Genomic DNA, 17,812 nt, shown 5'->3' on the forward strand with positions numbered 1-17,812 from the left:
AACCAGGCGGCAATTATTACGTCATAAGGCTTGTTACTTTTTTTCATTGGCCCGACAGGCTGGTCACCTACGTAAACTTCTAGGTTACTTGTATAGAAATTTGAAGAAGATACAAGTGCGAAAATCTTCAAACCATATTTTGCAGCTTTCGATGGAATATATTGGCGGAATGAACAGTTTCCACGAAACGCCACTAATTGTTCATCGATTGTCAGGTAGTCAGATGGTTTGAAAGCATTTTCAGAGTTCTTTACAAACATTTCGAACACTTCCCCAAACGCTGCTAGCTTATCAAGGGACTGGCGCTGTTCTCTAGTGCGCACATCATCGAAACACAAACAGCGCATCAAAAACCTAAACCTGTGTTCACTCATTGTAACGTATACAGCTTCAACACCCGTACCGTTTTTCATATATATTGAACATTTCTATTGAGTTTCTCTTACTTGATTTTTATAACTCCTGCCATTAAAAGTATACCTAAGAAGGCTCTAATTTCACACACATCAGTGGGTTTTGCATCCCGTATTCGTCCAAATTTTGCGATGGTTTTCTCAATGTATATATTGGTGTATGTAACTATATTGTCTATAATTTCTTGATCGAAAATGCATTCAAGGGACTGTATGTGTGTTTTCGCCTTTTTTGCTCTACCTGTAGGACCAGGCCGGTGAAAATGAGGTATTATATTGTGGGATTGAGTGCGAGATGTACGAGCCATATGTGGCTCTACGTACCACCTAGTTTCTCTATCTTTACCAATATAAAACTCAAGATTGTCCAAAAGGCCTGCTTCCACAACTCCTCCATCTTCCTGCTCCATATTTTCAGCAAACAAGTTATTTCGAACACCGTCATCACCACTGAATTCATGTTCTAAATCACTTCCTTCATTGTCTTTGTCTGATCTTTGAATATTTGTTTCAATATTGTCTTCTTCAGCTTCTGTCAGGGTCTTCTATGCCCAAAACACTCTCACCATCACTTTCCGTTTCTTCTAACCACAAACGTAACTGTTCTCCGTCACTTTCGGTCATGATAAAGCCAGTTACAAGTTAGAATATAAACAAAATACTACTTGAGTTATTCACACTCACTCGAAAAAATCCAGTATCGCGGAGTGGTCGCGCGGGGTAACTATTTACCCCAGCCCGCGCGCGGACGTTCTAGTAAAAAAATTAATAAAGACAGAACCGCACTACAAACAGGAGTTTTGAAATTACACTGGACAGATTGTTGAGGAGTAGGGGGTAAGGTACTGAGCCGCCCAAGGTCAACAGTGATTGCCAACTGACAAGGGCGATAAAAACAAACTCGCTGGGGTAATAGATTACCCCGCGCGACCACTGGAGTGTTAAAAAACATATAGTAAACTGCTTATAAACCTTATTAGTTCCAAGGCCACAGAGGCTTATGAGTGTAGTGATGAGTGAATGTGCAAATGTGGTAGCCTAATATAAAAATTTATCACATTGATAAAAATAGAAATTTTTGTATGAAAATGATTACCATAATTTAAAACCATATTATTATTCAATTACAATATTTCTTAACAAATTTATGGTTTTTCAAGTCCAATAAACTTGTTAGCAAAACCCATTTTTTCCAAAAAAAATGTACATACAAATACATTACAATAATATAAATACCTTGCATTTACATTATTCTATCAAATAAATCTAAAACTTTGTGCGGGTTGGGTGAGAGAATTCATTACTCACAGTATGTTATAATAGTGGAATTATAACAACGGTATTGGTGACAAAGTAACATTTTTATCCAGGGATCATGGGAAAAAAGGAAACCACAGAACAACAAGCAAAAGAGAGAAAACATGGACTGTGAAATTATGGAACAGATAACCACTGGAATCAGGTTAAAAAGGGCGAAGCAATCGGAAAGAGAACCTAGATGGTCTAGATGGACATGTAAGTTCATCACCGAGTACAGTAATAAAATATATTCTCATTGATGAGACAACACCACCAATGTGACCCATATTTGAATTTACACTCTTTCCAATATTTGTGTTGTGTTCAGTGTTTAATAAGCTTCCTCAGCTCTTAAAGAGCTATTAATATCCAAGGAGTGCTAACTACTATTTTTGTGTTTATTCTGTGAACCATGGTTTTGTGTTTTGTACTGTGTTTAATAATGTTGTGAGTTTAATGGTATGTGAGTATTAAACGCTTTTGCAATGTCTGTGTAAGTTGCCCATCTAGACACAGTTGTAAACCGCCAACAACAGCTGCTGTCTCATAGGATGGACACCAGTCATTGGGCTATAAACCAAATAATAATAAAAAAACAGATCAGATAAACCAAACTAAAAAATAATGAACATTTTTGTAAAATATTTAACGGAACAAAAATAAAAATACTGGGGGTATTGTTCAACCGCCTTTACTACACACACAGTTTTAATATGCAGTTAGGCTAAACACACTATTTAAGAATAATTTAAGAATTTAAACTAAGGCCTTAACTATTTCAATAAATTAATAATACTTATCACAGATAAATAATCAACACTGATAAAAATATGAAGTTAAAAACTTATAAGTCAAAAGAAATTTTAACAAAATACAATTTACATAATACAACACATGATACATAACAAATATAATATACATATACATACAATAATACAATTTACAAAAATATAATTTACATGTAGATGTTACTCTACAAGTATTACCTGTCTGGTAAATACTGCTCATATGAAGGAAACAGGATTTTTCCGGACATTTGCCATAGTTCAGTGAAACAAGAAATCAGTAACACTGTTTCGAGATCTGCAATCTGATCTCTTCTTCAGGTAAAGAACTAACCTAATACATAATTACAAACTAGGTTAAAATAAACAAATCTTACCAAAGCGTTGTGGCACCCTAAGTCAGGAATCACAAACCTACATGTTGTTCGTCAACTTCACTAACTCTATAAACATGCACTTAATAAAAAACTATACAAAATACTAATCATTAAAACTTAACTATGGAAGTTAACTGAAACTGACAAACTGGTAAGTTTTGATGTCGAATGTCTATTTACAAATGTACCAGTTCCAGAAACTCTTGGAATTATTAAATCACGTCTCAAAGAAGACCAAACATTAAAGGATAGAACTAAACTTCCCGTGCCAGTAATTATGGAACTGTTAGAACTATGCAATTATTTTGAGTTAGAGGGTAAAATTTACCGTCAAGATGAGGGGATGGCAATGGGTTCTCCACTGTCTTCTATTTTCGCCAATATCTTTATGGGAGGAATTTGAGCGAAAAGCTTTGGCTTCAGCTCAGTTCAAACCGAAGATTTGGTGGAGGTATGTGGATGATACCTTTGTTATTTTTTCTCATGGAGACATTGAATTAAATAATTTTTTGAATCACATTAATAGTATTTCTCCTTCCATCCGCCTCACAATGTAAGTGGAAGTCCAAAACAAGCTTCCCTTTTTGGATGTGTGTGTATTAAGAGATAGGGATGTCCTTAAGACAACTGTTTTTCGAAAGATAACACACACAGGAAAATATTTAAATTATCAATCCAACCATCAAAAATTTGTCAAAGAAGGAGTAGCCTACTCGTTGTTTGATAGAGCAAAGAGCTTGTGCTCAGATAAAGATGGACTAAAAGAAGAATTTAAGAAAATTGAATCGGATCTCAGAAGCAATGGATACCCTCAATTAGTAATAAATAAGTGCAAACAAACCAGAAGAATCATTCCTGAGTCAAAAAAAACAGAATTGTGATAAATTTGCGTTATGTCAATCCCTTATGTGCCGGGATTATCGGAGAAAATTAGAAGAGTAGGTAGAAAGTACAACATTAGAACCGAGTTTAAAACACACAACTCTTAGACAAAGTCTCGTAAAAACAAAACCAAAAAATGGCACACAGGATTCCAAAAACTGTGTTTTCAGTATAAAATGTAGTTGCAATAGGGAATACATAGTCGAGACAAAAAGACCACTAAACGTAAGGATAAAAGAGCACAAAGAAAACACGAGAAAGGGTCTCACAGATAAGTAAAAAATTGCACACCATTGTTGGTCCGAAAAACCATCATATGAATTGGGATAAAGCCAACATAATACATCGGGAACCACATTTCTTCAAAAGGAAATTAACTGAGACAACATACATTAAATTGGCAGACCAACCATCAGTCGAGATTAGGCCGCTTTGGTTGCCAATTCTAAAAAATGAACTAAAGAGAAAACCAAAAGTATCAAACGGATCAGATATTTGTAATAAACCAATTCGGAGTCACAGTACGGTTTTAAGAAGTTCATCTCGCATGAACCAATAATAATGAAAGGGCCCATTCCTGTCCCCCTTCCCTTTTAATTTCCGCCATCTTGTTTTAGCCGTGACGATTACCATTGTGTAGTCCCTCTGGTCAGTCGTAGGTGGTTAGTAGACGAGTGACGACGGTATAGTGACCTGTATTCCGTAGTTAAGTTTTAATGATTAGTGTTTTGTATAGTTTTTTATTAAGTGCATGTTTATAGAGTTAGTGAAGTTGACAAACATGTAGGTTGTGATTCCTAACTTAGGCGTGCCACAACGCTTTGGTTAGATTTGTTTATTTTAACCTAGTTTGTAATTATGTATTAGGTTAGTTCTTTACCTGAAGAAGAGATCAGATTGCAGATCTCGAAACGTAGTGTTACTGATTTCTTGTTTCACTAAACGATGGAAAATGTCCGGAAAAATCCTGTTTCCTTCACAATCCTTCCATCGTCAAAAATAACCTTCAAACAAAGAACTGCTCATATTTCGGACTGAGTAAGATATGTGGTGGTATCAGAAAGTTCCCGGACTTGGTCAGCTAATTTTTGCTATTATTGGCTGTTATTCCCTTCGAAATAAGCTCCATTTGGGCTTATTATACAACGAACCCAGCGTTTTTCCATAACTGGAAATGTCAAAAAACAGGTTTTCCTAAAAGCTGTTGAAAACTACCTGCGTTTTTTCCGTACGTCTTCAAACACTGTCAAAACGGTGAGCTTTCATATGCATTTTCATTTATGGAAAGAGAGAAAAGTCACAAGGGGCTAAATTTGGTGAATAGGCAGGATGTGGAACGATAACCATGTTGCTTTTGGCCAAAAACTGTGTTGTTTTCATGGAAGCGTGAGCTGGAGCGTTGTTGTGATGCAATAGCCAGTTTTTATCTTTCCATAAATCCGCCATTTTTCAACACACATTTTCCCTCTAATGCCTCCAAATGTCACAATAAAAATCAGATTTCACTGTAACACCAGGTGGCATTAACTGATGATGGACAATACCTTTAATATAAAAAAACACACAAGCATTGTTTTTGTTGTACTTCTCACTTGTCTTGCTTTTTTCGGTCTTAGCGGATTGTGGACTTTTTCCACACTGATGACTGCTGTTTTGTTTTTGGATTCACCAGTTCACCAGTTATGATCCTGGATATGAATGTGGGGTCACTTTCAGATGTCTCTTTGAGTTCACTACACACATCAACATATTGCCCTTTCTAATCAACAGTCAAAAACCAATTAACAAATTTTGCGGCAACTCGATGCATGCCTAGATTTTTGGTAGAAATTTCTTGACAGCTTCCACATGTAATACTGACACTACTATATAAGTCCATTTTGATTGTCTGGCGATGGTCTTTCATGAATGAGTTGCCGAATTGTTTCAACTATCTCATTTGGCCTATGAACATACATTGGCATTGAAAGAAGCATACCAATAAAAAACACGTATCCTGCTAAGTGAACATGCAAGTTTAAAACAAAACTTGATGCAAGCCCGTTGCTTGAATTTATCATCTATCACAAAAATCGTTACGTAATGATATCACACAACAACAAAGCACAACTTGTAGACATAACTTAACCACTCACAATAATGAAACTCATCACAATGACTCACTGGCTATTGTGGTAGAGGCTACTGGTACACTAGCTTGTACAGTCACGTAAAAAAAAAAAAAAAATAGTGAGTAGAGTCCGGGAACATTTTGATACAACCTTGTATTACTACTTACGATAACTGGGTATAACATTACTACTTAAGATTAACTCCCATTTATTCTCTTCAAAATATAGTGTTGTTGCTAAGTCTACACACTTTATTACCCTACTACTGATGATGAGTAATACTCTACTGATGATTTTACTCTACTAATACCTGAGCAGTAGATTTTACTGATATTTCGGACTGGTTAAGACATTACTACTTAGGATTAACTCCTGTTTATTCACTTCAAATATAGTTGTTGCTAAGTCTAGACACTAGACTCTATTGAGTAGATTGAATTTTTTTTCACTTTTCCCAAAATTTCACTTTTTTGATCATTTTTAAAACAAACAAATTTTAAAATGGTGCTAAGTGGTTAAGACAGAGTGTATTTATAATGTACATGAAGTCTTACGTTACTGTCAAGTTTTAATCCTCAAGAAGGTGTACCAACCTTAAACAGTAGTCTTAGACTGTGTCTGGCCACTGACTTGCTCCAAAATGCCAATCAGCTCGTTCTCACCGAGTCGGCCCATGATTTGCCCCCTCTGTGTGCCATCTGTAGGAGCATGTTCTCTACCATCCGTTCCGGCCTTCTCTGGTTTGCCCAACATCAATGTGTTTACTAAAAACATGGTCCCACACACCATTAGAAAATAGTACTTAAAAAATGTGGTAGGGGATTTGAAGAAACACAGGTTATTGTAAAATGTAATTACAATAAATCATTTCTTATATATTCTTCTGGAAATACACCAAACAATGATGAAAAAAATCATTTGTTTCTTTTCTTTTACATTTCTGAAGGTATTTCTACAAATCAAGCAAGTGTATTTTATACTATAATGTACAGAATTCATATAACGACACTGTATTGAAACACATGTCACCAGTATATCAAAGACTTGCTTCATATCAATTACTGAATAGATGATGCCACATAAAACCAAATTCCAATAAAATTTAAAATGAACTTATTGGACCAAGTGCTCTAAGGTGCAATGTTGCAAAAGAAGGTATAAATACTGCTGTATTGCGGTTAGAGAATTGTATCACTGCTTTTTCAAAGGATAACAGGGTTTCAGATATTTGTCGTTGTGTTTTATATATTTGTATATATATATACAGGGTGTTCTGAAAAAAGGTGCCCATAAGTCAGGGCGTGATTCCTCACATCAAAATAAGAAAAAAAGGTCTAATTAACATAGGAAAATGCTTAGTTACCAAGTTATACAGGGTGAAAGATTTCGTCTGAATTTCAGTTCCCCTGCTGCAACGAAGCCCTACGGGTATTTGTTGGCTGTTAATTAAGATGTACAATTTAGCGTACTTTATGTAAAATGAACTGAAAAATTGAATAAAACCGTTTCCAGACCTGTAGCTACAGTAATTTTTAAGATATGTGACGAAATACGCGAAACTTGGTCCCGAAAAACAAGTTACATTTAGGTTTGAAGCAGATTTACTATGTTAAATGTACAATAAACACAAAAATATTTTTTCACGGTACTTGTAGAAAATTTAATTTCGAAGAGAAAGATGTAAAATAAGTCTATAATAGACAAACGCAAACTTTAAAAAATAAATCCTTAATTACATACAAAACGCATGAAAAATAGACAAAATCTGTTAAGCTCTCTACAAATGTAATATTGGAAATTAAAACAGCTGTTTTTATTAAAATATTTGATTTGAGAAACAAAATAATTTCTATTTAAAACATATGTTTTAACAATGTAACATTGTTTATAATAATTTAAATAAACATTACAAGCAGCTATTTTTCCATTGCTCATTAAGTGCGTGTGTTGATCTGTACTTTAATACAAGTTAGTGCGAGTGCCGTTGAAGTTAATTTTTGATAGCTAATAATATCTTATTCATCATGGCAGGTAATATGAAATATTATGTACACTAATGGTGAAATGGCAGACATGCATTTAATGTACGGTCTTGCACATTGCAACAGTCGTCAGGCTAGACGACTCTATCAGGAACATTTTCCTCATAGACAGTTACCGACTCATAAAATGTTTTCTTCCATTCATAGAAGGCTAAGCGAGACGGGAACCTTTAAATCTGGAAAAGTTGGTAGATCAGGACGGCCACGTACAACGTGTACAGCTGAATTGGAGGAGGGCGTGTTGGACGAAATAGAGAATCATCCTGGAAGAAGTACTAGAGAACTAGCCTTGGATTTCGGTGTTAGTAATTCAATTGTCTGGAAGGTTTTACACGAGCAGCAGGGTCCAGGCTCTTTTGCCTCGAGATTACTTTCCTCGTGTTCAGCTATGCCAATGGCTTATCCAAAGGTGCAGAAATCCACATTTTTTAAATTACATTATCTTTACTGATGAAGCAAAATTTTCAAGAATGGCTATTCTTAACACCCACAATACTCACATGTGGGCAATTGAAAATCCACGTGCTATTTCAGAGAACCGTCACCAATATCAGTTTTTCTATAAACGTATGGGCTGCTATTCTGGGTGATAAAATTTTTATTAGTTTTTTACCTGATACGCTCAATGGTGAAAATTATTTACATTTCTTGACGACTAATCTGAATGAGTTACTCGAAGATGTGCCACTATACACACGCAACAACATGTGGTTCATGCAGGATGGAGCTCCAGCTCATTACACATTACAAGTAAGAGAATTTTTAAATGAAGCATATCCAAACAGATGGATTGGTTGAGGAGCCCCAGTAGCATGACCTGCAAGGTCACCTGACCTCAATCCTCTAGACTTTTTCTTATGGGGACATTTAAAGACGCTTGTCTACGACTCGCCTGTGGATACCATAGAAGAGTTGCGAATAAGGATTGTTAACGGGATTCAAAGGATACGTGAGACACCTGGGATCTTCGAAAGAGTTCGGCAGTCTATGAGAAGACGGCTGGATGCTTGTATTTTGAATGAGGGGAAACATTTTGAACATCTACTGTGACGTGGTTAGTTTTTTAGGACAAGTGTAACTTTTTTGTTGAATGATAATTCAGATAACTTTTTTATGTATGATAATGTATGATTGTTAAAAATATTTACTTGATAAAAAAATAATAGTAACTCATTAATTTGTTTTAATAAAACAGCTGTTTTAATTTCAATATTACATTTGTAGAGAGCTTAACAGATTTTGTCTATTTTTCATGCGTTTTGTATGTAATTAAGGATTTATTTTTTAAAGTTTGCGTTTGTCTATTATAGACTTATTTTACATCTTTCTCTTCGAAATTAAATTTTCTACAAGTACCGTGAAAAAATATTTTTGTGTTTATTGTACATTTAACATAGTAAATCTGCTTCAAACCTAAATGTAAACTTGTTTTTCGGGACCAAGTTTCGCGTATTTCGTCACATATCTTAAAAATTACTGTAGCCTATAGGTCTGGAAACGGTTTTATTCAATTTTTCAGTTCATTTTACATAAAGTACGCTAAATTGTACATCTTAATTAACAGCCAACAAATACCCGTAGGGCTTCGTTGCAGCAGGGGAACTGAAATTCAGACGAAATCTTTCACCCTGTATAACTTGGTAACTAAGCATTTTCGGACCTATGTTAATTAGACCTTTTTTTCTTATTTTGATGTGAGGAATCACGCCCTGACTTATGGGCACCTTTTTTCAGAACACCCTGTATATATATATATACATATAGTCTCTTAAGCAGTTCAAAAGAAAACTACAATTATCTTGTACAATATTTCGTTGTATTAACAACTTTTTCAAGTACACAATAATAACACAGAATAAAATAAACAAACAAAGGAAGAAACACCTGATAATAAACATTCTAAATGTAAATACAATTTTGACATGTACACAAGGTTTTTTTTTTTTTTTTTTTAAAATATGAGATATATATATATCTCACCCCGGCAAAGTGAGAGATCCGGGTTCGAGTCCCGGCGGAGCAAGTACTTTTTGCGAATTCAATGTTTATTGAAATATATATATATGAAAGAAACAGCCAAATACAAAATAATTGAATAGTAAAAAGTAAGGGCTCTGTGGTGTAATGTTAGCACATTCACCCGGCAAGTGAGAGATCCGGGTTTGAGTCCCGGCGGAGCAAGTACTTTTTGTGATTCAATGTTTACTGAAATTACATTTTTTATATATATATATATATATATGTGTGTGTGTGCGTGCGCACTAAGCTTTGAAGATTGGACTATATATTCTTCTTCAGATATTAAAAATACCTTAGAACATGAAGTCCACACAAAAATTAAAAACCCAAGTGAAAGTTGACACCAAACACATTTATACATAAAAAAGCTCTATCAATAAATCATAGTTTTTATAGCGGTTCACTTTCATCATAGCAAGTCAACAGGTTAAATAGAATTGTTATATCAGTGGAATGAAGCATTACTTTAAAAGATCTGTACTAAATATTATATTTTTCAATGTTTTCCACATTAGGAACAAAGATAACTCAAGATTATTTACAAACGTTAGCACTTGGTTTTAAAAACTTAAGATAATACTATGAAAACATTTTATTGAGTTTTAACTACTAACAATGATGCAGTTTATTACAAAAAATTACAAGCTTACAAACAATTAACAATTCCTATAATATTACTCAAGTTACACCTGCTCCTATGAATGAAGTTTATTTAGATTAACATTCCTGCCCCTTTCCCATGGGAAAGTTGAAAAAGTCAATGAAATATAATAGTGCTGATAGTTTTGTTCTTAGATGTCTTTTTTAAGGTTTAATACTATAAGAAAATACCTACACTACAGAAAGGTTTGTGAATTTCTAAAGTTCTTTAACAGCACTATCCAAAATATTTAGAAATCTTATACAGCCAAATCATCTATTTTCTATAATGAACTTGTACTGTCTTATTATTCTAAACTTATAGTTTTGCTTCAGTCCTACATAAAACAAATTAACTTATTGTGCGTAACAAGTAATAGCAAAATACATACATCTTGCTCGGGCAGACTGATCAAGTACTTGACTCAGAATAGAGTGCTTCATTTCTTCCATCTCTCTCTTCCTGTCCTCTGCCACTTTTTGGTTTGCAATTCCATCTCCTCCCTGGGCAATATGCAGAAACATAAATGTCAAAACAATGTCTAAAATGTTACAGACTGCATTGCTCTTACTGCCAATTTCCTTCAAATCAACACATGACTCTAATAACGCAAACAGTAATACAACATTAAATAAACATTTCAAAATTATACTAAGATTGCTAAAAACCCCCAATGCATTAGCTGTTTTTGAATCGGATGTGTTCCTATGCATGATTGACCTGTAATTGTTTTTTAAATAAACAACTACTAATACTGAAAACTGACCTAAATTTTATTGGAACATTCACAGCTACAAGTTGAAAAAATTATTCAATTAATTTCGATACAAGAAACCAAATGCAGGTTAATATTGGTGTGAATTTTTCGTAATGTATTTTTACACCAAAATAAAACAACAAAATTTTAAAACACAAAGTTTTAAATTAGAGAAATACTAAAGAAAGTATCAAACTGGAGAAAATATAACTAGAGACTAGATTAAAGAAATATAGGCTAACAAAAAGATGATTCAAACCTACTAGACTAGGTGACAGATTTCTGATGCGTTAATTATTTCTTATTACACAACTTTTTTAATGGAAAGGTAGAAGTAGAATATATTTATTTCCTCAAAATACAATAAATACTTACAAGTGATTCATTTTACATAGAAAAAATTAAAACTAAAACTCAAATGTCTTATTGCCAGGTTTGTTTTAGGCTACATAAGCCCTACTTAAAAAAAACTTAAATTTAATCATTTTAAAACAAAATAAAAATATACTATTAATATGTTTGAGGAAATAATAGGGCCTCCAAGGCTAATCCTGTTTAGAGGTTCTATCATTGTGTTTTGGCAAATGGTATACAAGAAACCAGCTTTAGAATTACAAAAACATAAAATTCAACTTCTCTACATAGAAATGAAGCTTCATGTAAAATTTCAAATGTATAGATCAGTACATTTTCAAAATTTGTACAGAGATAGAAATAACATTGTTTGCAGCTGTTTAACTGATAGGGTTTTGCTAATGCTCAGCCAATTAGTCTTGCAAGTTTTTCTGGACATATACAGTTACTTGTGAACTTTTTTCATGACAGAAGGCCAGGTTTCTTGCACGTGGTAATTGCCTCTCAGCCATCCAGCTTCTTGTGCACCTTCTTCCAGATTTAAGCTGTATCAAATCTCAGGCCTTTACAAAACCATGACATCTTCAACTAAAGATTGAGAGCTTAACTGCTCAAATCCCTCTTCAGAATACCTAAAAATCCAAAGGGATCTTGAGCGCTTGCCGGACATTCAAATATGAATGTTTTGCTATAGGCTAATACTTGTTTTAGCTCATCATAACCAAGAACTATATAGGGTAAAATAGCGGCCGAAGCGGCAAAATACGAGTTTTGCATTATTAACTTATTGGAATTGTCCTACAAAACAAAACAATATAAGGTTTGATGGGGTGCAAATCAGAAATAACGAAGTTGTATAACATAATAAATAGAACAACTGTTCACACGCAGAGCAATATTTTCCATGTTGTACAGCCACGTTGGGCGTCACGTGACCTTCTGTGGCCGTGAAATCAACCTCGTGATGACGTCATGGGATGCGGTGCCATCTTTGCAAATGTAAATGAAAAATAATACTGAAATGAGCAGAATTTTGACCCAAATGAACAATGTTTTTCTTAATTTCCAACTACTAATTAATTAGTTGTTATCGGGTAGAGATGAGTGCCTCCAACTATCAGCCCGGACTACGGCAGCACCTTCGGTGCCAGTGCTACCCCGCGCTGTTGCCAACAAAAGAAAAAACATCCCTCGAGATAGTACCTATCAGTAAAATATGAAACTCTAGAGGGGCTGATCAGAAATATAAATTGAATTGTAATGCAAAGGCAATTATGTACAGTGTAAAAAACTTAATGAATCATGAAAACCCCTAATTAAATGGACATTGATAGGGAACACTTACCATTAGTGTGTTCCACAGAATGCGCAGAACGCCAAACTCCAACGAAATATAGCATTGTCCCGCTGGCTTAAAATGCAACAACGTGGTCACCAAACCAAAAATATGTCTAGGGGAGACCGGGGCACTATTGGACGTAATTTCATGTTTCACTTTATGCATTTTTCTAATTATGAAAACTGTTAGTTAAAAAATTTTAGTTTTTTGCCTTGTGTTTAGTTGGTCTTCTAGAACCCCACAACAAATTTTCTAGATAATTTGAGCACCCTTTTATGTGGATTATTTTTTTTTTATAAACCTCTACATTTTGTCCAAATTTGCCCCGTCGGGGCAGTTTTGGACAAAATGATTTTTTATTGGGGCACAATTGGACAGTGCTAAAAATTGGTTTAATTGGACATAAAAATAACTCATTTATAGGTTTCAAACATCATCTATATTTAAGTAAACATATATACAAACTTTATAACTGAAAAAAACAGAAGACACACGTAAAAAAACTATTTGAAATTAAAAGTAGTCAAATTTTCCTTGAAAACAAAGCAGTTTGCTGCTCTGGATGTCCCACCAATTATATCTGGTTGTCGCAGCTTGAACTCGATGTCTTTGGTTTCGACAAAGCTGACTTCAACATTTTCTGGGAAGTAAAAACTTGTAAGAGTTTTGGTTCTTTTTGAGAAATTTCACACTGAAACCATCAGTCACATGCTCCTCTATTTGGCCAATAAAGTGGTAGATGGCCTTCTTAGAAGCAAACTTTGTCAGTATGAAGTCATTTGTGGCATAGTTTTTATCAGGAAGGTAATCAAAACAGTTCTTCTTCATCCTCAGAAAAGTCTTCAGGACTAAGGCCTCCATCGTCTAGTTTTATTTGTATCTCATCTTCGTTGCTAGATGAGTCATCTTGATACAGCTTTCTACAGGCCCCCTCAGTTTTTTTCTTCTTACTTTCCTTTTTTACTGCCCTCTCTTTGTTTTCTTTTTTCCACCAACATTTTTCTTATGTTCTTTTTCTTTTAACTCTGCTACAAGAGCATCTTTCTCTGGAGTATCAGTCAGAATTCGCGAACGACCTTTTTTTCGGCCTCGCCTTTCCTTTCCCTTAGGAACGTATTTGGGGTAAGGCATGACATCCTCTGGAGTAAGCGTCAATGTAGTAGGTCTTTTAAACATTTACTGGTTGTGGCGTTGATGGGCCAGGTAACATTCGGGTCAATAGTTGGCTTGTTTGATGATTGTGAGCCTTGTGGGTCGTCAGAGCTTTGGCTATTTTCCATCAACGGAAAGTCACATGACGTACCAGGCACTGGATTATGGTTGTTGGTTTCTTCTACTTGCGATGACATAACACGGTCAGTCACACTGGCACCCTTGAAATCATTGTCAGTGAACACACTGCGGCTGAGTGAATAGATTCCAGCTTTACGAAATCCACTTTTGATGTTAGATGCAGTGAAAGATTCAACAAATGGTTTAGCAGTAAGCTGAGCAATTTCTCGAATTGTAATCGTATGACCAGGATGTTGAGATAGCCAGAGATTGAATTCAGAACGTAAGCGCCTTTTAAACGGACTAAAAACTGCTACATCCAGCGGCTGACTTTTGTGCGTTGTGTGTGGATGGCTAGTGATCATATGTATGCCATGATCTCTGCTGTACATCACCACATCCAAGCCAATGTGGGACTCATGATTATCCAGGGTTAAAACCACGGGGTTTTCTTTAGAACATTTTGTGGCCTTTTGGATATGTTTAAGCGTCTCTAAAAAGAGAGCTGATGTCATCCAACCAGAATCAGAATAAAGAGCTTTGCTTCCTTCAGGTGCCCCAATCATGTAGGCAAAGTTTGGGCGTTTTCTGGGGAAAATGTAAATTGGTGGCAAGTAAGTCCCATCGGCGCATATGACGGCACAGAAAGTTATTTGCTCCCACCCCCTCTCTCCTGATACGACTTGGCCCACCTGTTTTGTTCCCCTTGCTGCAATCACTTTTGGCGCCTCCAGCACAGTACTTATTCCACTCTCGTCTAAATTTAAAATTCTTGACGGAGGAACTTCTACTTTTGCGAACAAAGCTTCTAGGTTGTCAAAATACGTTCCCACGTTGTGTTTATTAAAGCTAGTGTTCCTGGACAGACTAGTCTTTTCTGCTTGGCGAAGTGAAAGTCCTTGATGTCTCTTCATAAAATGGTTTAGCCATTCTTCTCCTGATAAGCCTGTAGTACGCCATTTAGCAGGTATGCGTTGATCGAGATTCAAAGCCAAGGCATATTTGAAGGCTAATTCCCTGGCCATCATGTAAGTTAGGCCATAGTTCATTCTGGACCTTTCAATGCAATAGTCTGCAATTTTTTGTTCTTGTTCAGGTGTAAAATACTTGTCTTTGAGAGTATTTAGTGTTATAAACAGGGGCCATATCTTCTATAGTAACCTCTTTTACTGGCTGGTGCTCATCTTCAACCTCTTGAAATAAAGTTACATTTTCATTGCCCACAGGCTCATTGACATGATCCTCATTGTTAAGCTCATCAACTCCATTACCATTGTTAGGCTCATTAGCTATAAGACTATTCTCATTGTTGACTTCCTTTTGCTTTACTTTGTTGAGTCTGAAATGTAGGGTCGACTTTTTAAGCCCATGGGCTTCGGCAGCTTCTCTAATGGATCGGTAGTTACCATTTCTGTAGTCATTTTAATGCCGCTACTATAGATTCTTCAGAAATATTAGCCCTGTCTGTTTTCTTTATATACTTCCTAACCATCTTTAAACCTGGAAAAACAAAAAAAACAGTATGTAGCAATGACAAAACATAAAATAATGTTTTGTCCAATTGTGCCCCATACTTTTGTCCAAAACTGCCCCGAGGTAGGTTAAGATATAAAAATTGAAGATTACAGAAAGGAAGTGACATAACCCTCAAAATGAATGAATTCATTGCATAGTCAGTTTAAACTAACAATTTCAAAATAATAGACACAATTGTTTCAGGATAATACTTACTGTGAAAGAGATAAGTTTGTGAATATGCAAAATCACTTCATTTTGGGTAAAAAACATAAAATATGAACTCAATTTCTAAGAAGATGTGCCACAATAACCAAACTTTCCACAGTGAAATGTGACCGTCTCAGGCATACCAAAATGGGAAATTGAAGGGAGACAAAAATTTCCCTCTAGCTATAAAAGGCATTGTCCAATAGTGCCCCAGTCCAAATAGTGCCCCGGTCTCCCCTATATGTCTAAGCGCATTCTTTAAAAAAAAAACCTGCCCAGGCTGACATTTAAAAATTACGACATTCAAAACTTTTTTTACTACGTTTACGAAGTTTTCTGTCACAACGAAACATCAAAGTTTCCCAGTTTTAAAAACAATACGAGATCAAACAAATTTACCCATTATTAAAAATTCCATATTCTATTAAAAAGGAAATAATCTCTTATCGGTCAAAACGTAAACTCTTAACATCCCCGAGAAAACACTCAGGCACACACACCATTCACTACGATTCGTCGAACTAGTGGATGGTTGATCCATGATTGTCACGCACTTACTTGATCCAACCTACAGTATACGATATCTTGTAAAGCACTGACTTCTGCTCTGGAGCGCTGAGATAACAGATACGCTATCAGTCCCAGCCGCAGATAATATTCATCCAGACACAACACACAAACAGGACATTAAAAACTTAATGTTATTTATCATTTGCACCCACTGAAACCATATATATTTTTGTTCAGAAAGATGAGCAGAATATGTTGATAACGTCAAATCCGCGATTTGCCAGGTCACCTCTTAATGTTATAATTTCTCTATTTTTGTCTACAATCTTCAACATTTCACCCACCGCTCAAATCAGTACACTCACACTGAAAATTAATTTACTATCTATATTTTTACGACGAATAAATTAGTAATACATACTTCACGAAACTTTACTAGGCCTATCTTTGTATAATTATTGAAGAAAATTGGTACTAGGCTTAGTTCTGAATTGAAAGAAATGATGATGAATACTCAGTTCTGAATTGACATCAGGTTGCCAGCAATGCCTCTGACAGTAATAGTTTCAATGACAATGAAGCATGTTAATAATACTGCCTACTAATTTTTTTAGCCTTAACTAGCTTTTATATGCTTATAAGCTACCTTTATAGGTTATGTCAATTAACTGATATATCATAAGCTTACGTACTCTGCAATAAAAGCATGTCACTTTGTCAACTTACTAATTTGTGTATTTATTATAAACGTACTTACTTGAATTCCTCGTTCACTCTGTAACTGAGCTAACCTCTTGGCCCGCAATGCCTCTAATTCTGGATCTGCCATTTTATCCTCTGTTAGTTTAGTTTTCGTTAGATTGTCCGCAATTTTCGTTAGTCCTTTCCTACTTCCTGTTCATCTTCAGTTCAGTTCAGTTCAGTGTTCAGTTTTATTCGAGTTCCAGTTCATGAACAAGAACGAGAAGTCGAGTAGACAGAATAAAATTTATCGTACAGTATCAATCGTTCAATCTTCCGAAAGATCGATGCGCTATAATTAATTAAATGTGACTGTATTAATGGTGATTCGGTGGTTACAATCGATGGTTGTTTCTTTATAGGAAATAAGAATATTACTTGTCAAAGTTGATATATTTCCTTTTTTTCTATTAGTATTAAATATGAATCTGGCCAGCTCCCAAAGATCCATGCAATCCTTAACTTGAAATTTATCATAACTATTGAGTGACAAAACGTCACAATTAGAAATAAAGTCTATCAAAAAGTGTTAAAAGGTTTATTATT

At 35.0% G+C, this 17,812-nt stretch overlaps 1 pseudogene; it reads right to left on the reverse strand.

Moving 5' to 3' along the window:
* Positions 1-6,461: 6,461 nt before the first annotated feature.
* Positions 6,462-17,546, reverse strand: LOC124373831 (annotated as a pseudogene).
* Positions 17,547-17,812: the final 266 nt, after the last annotated feature.

Source organism: Homalodisca vitripennis, unplaced genomic scaffold (genome assembly GCF_021130785.1).
Source record: "Homalodisca vitripennis isolate AUS2020 unplaced genomic scaffold, UT_GWSS_2.1 ScUCBcl_6501;HRSCAF=13737, whole genome shotgun sequence".
NCBI classification, from domain to species: Eukaryota; Metazoa; Arthropoda; class Insecta; order Hemiptera; family Cicadellidae; genus Homalodisca; species Homalodisca vitripennis.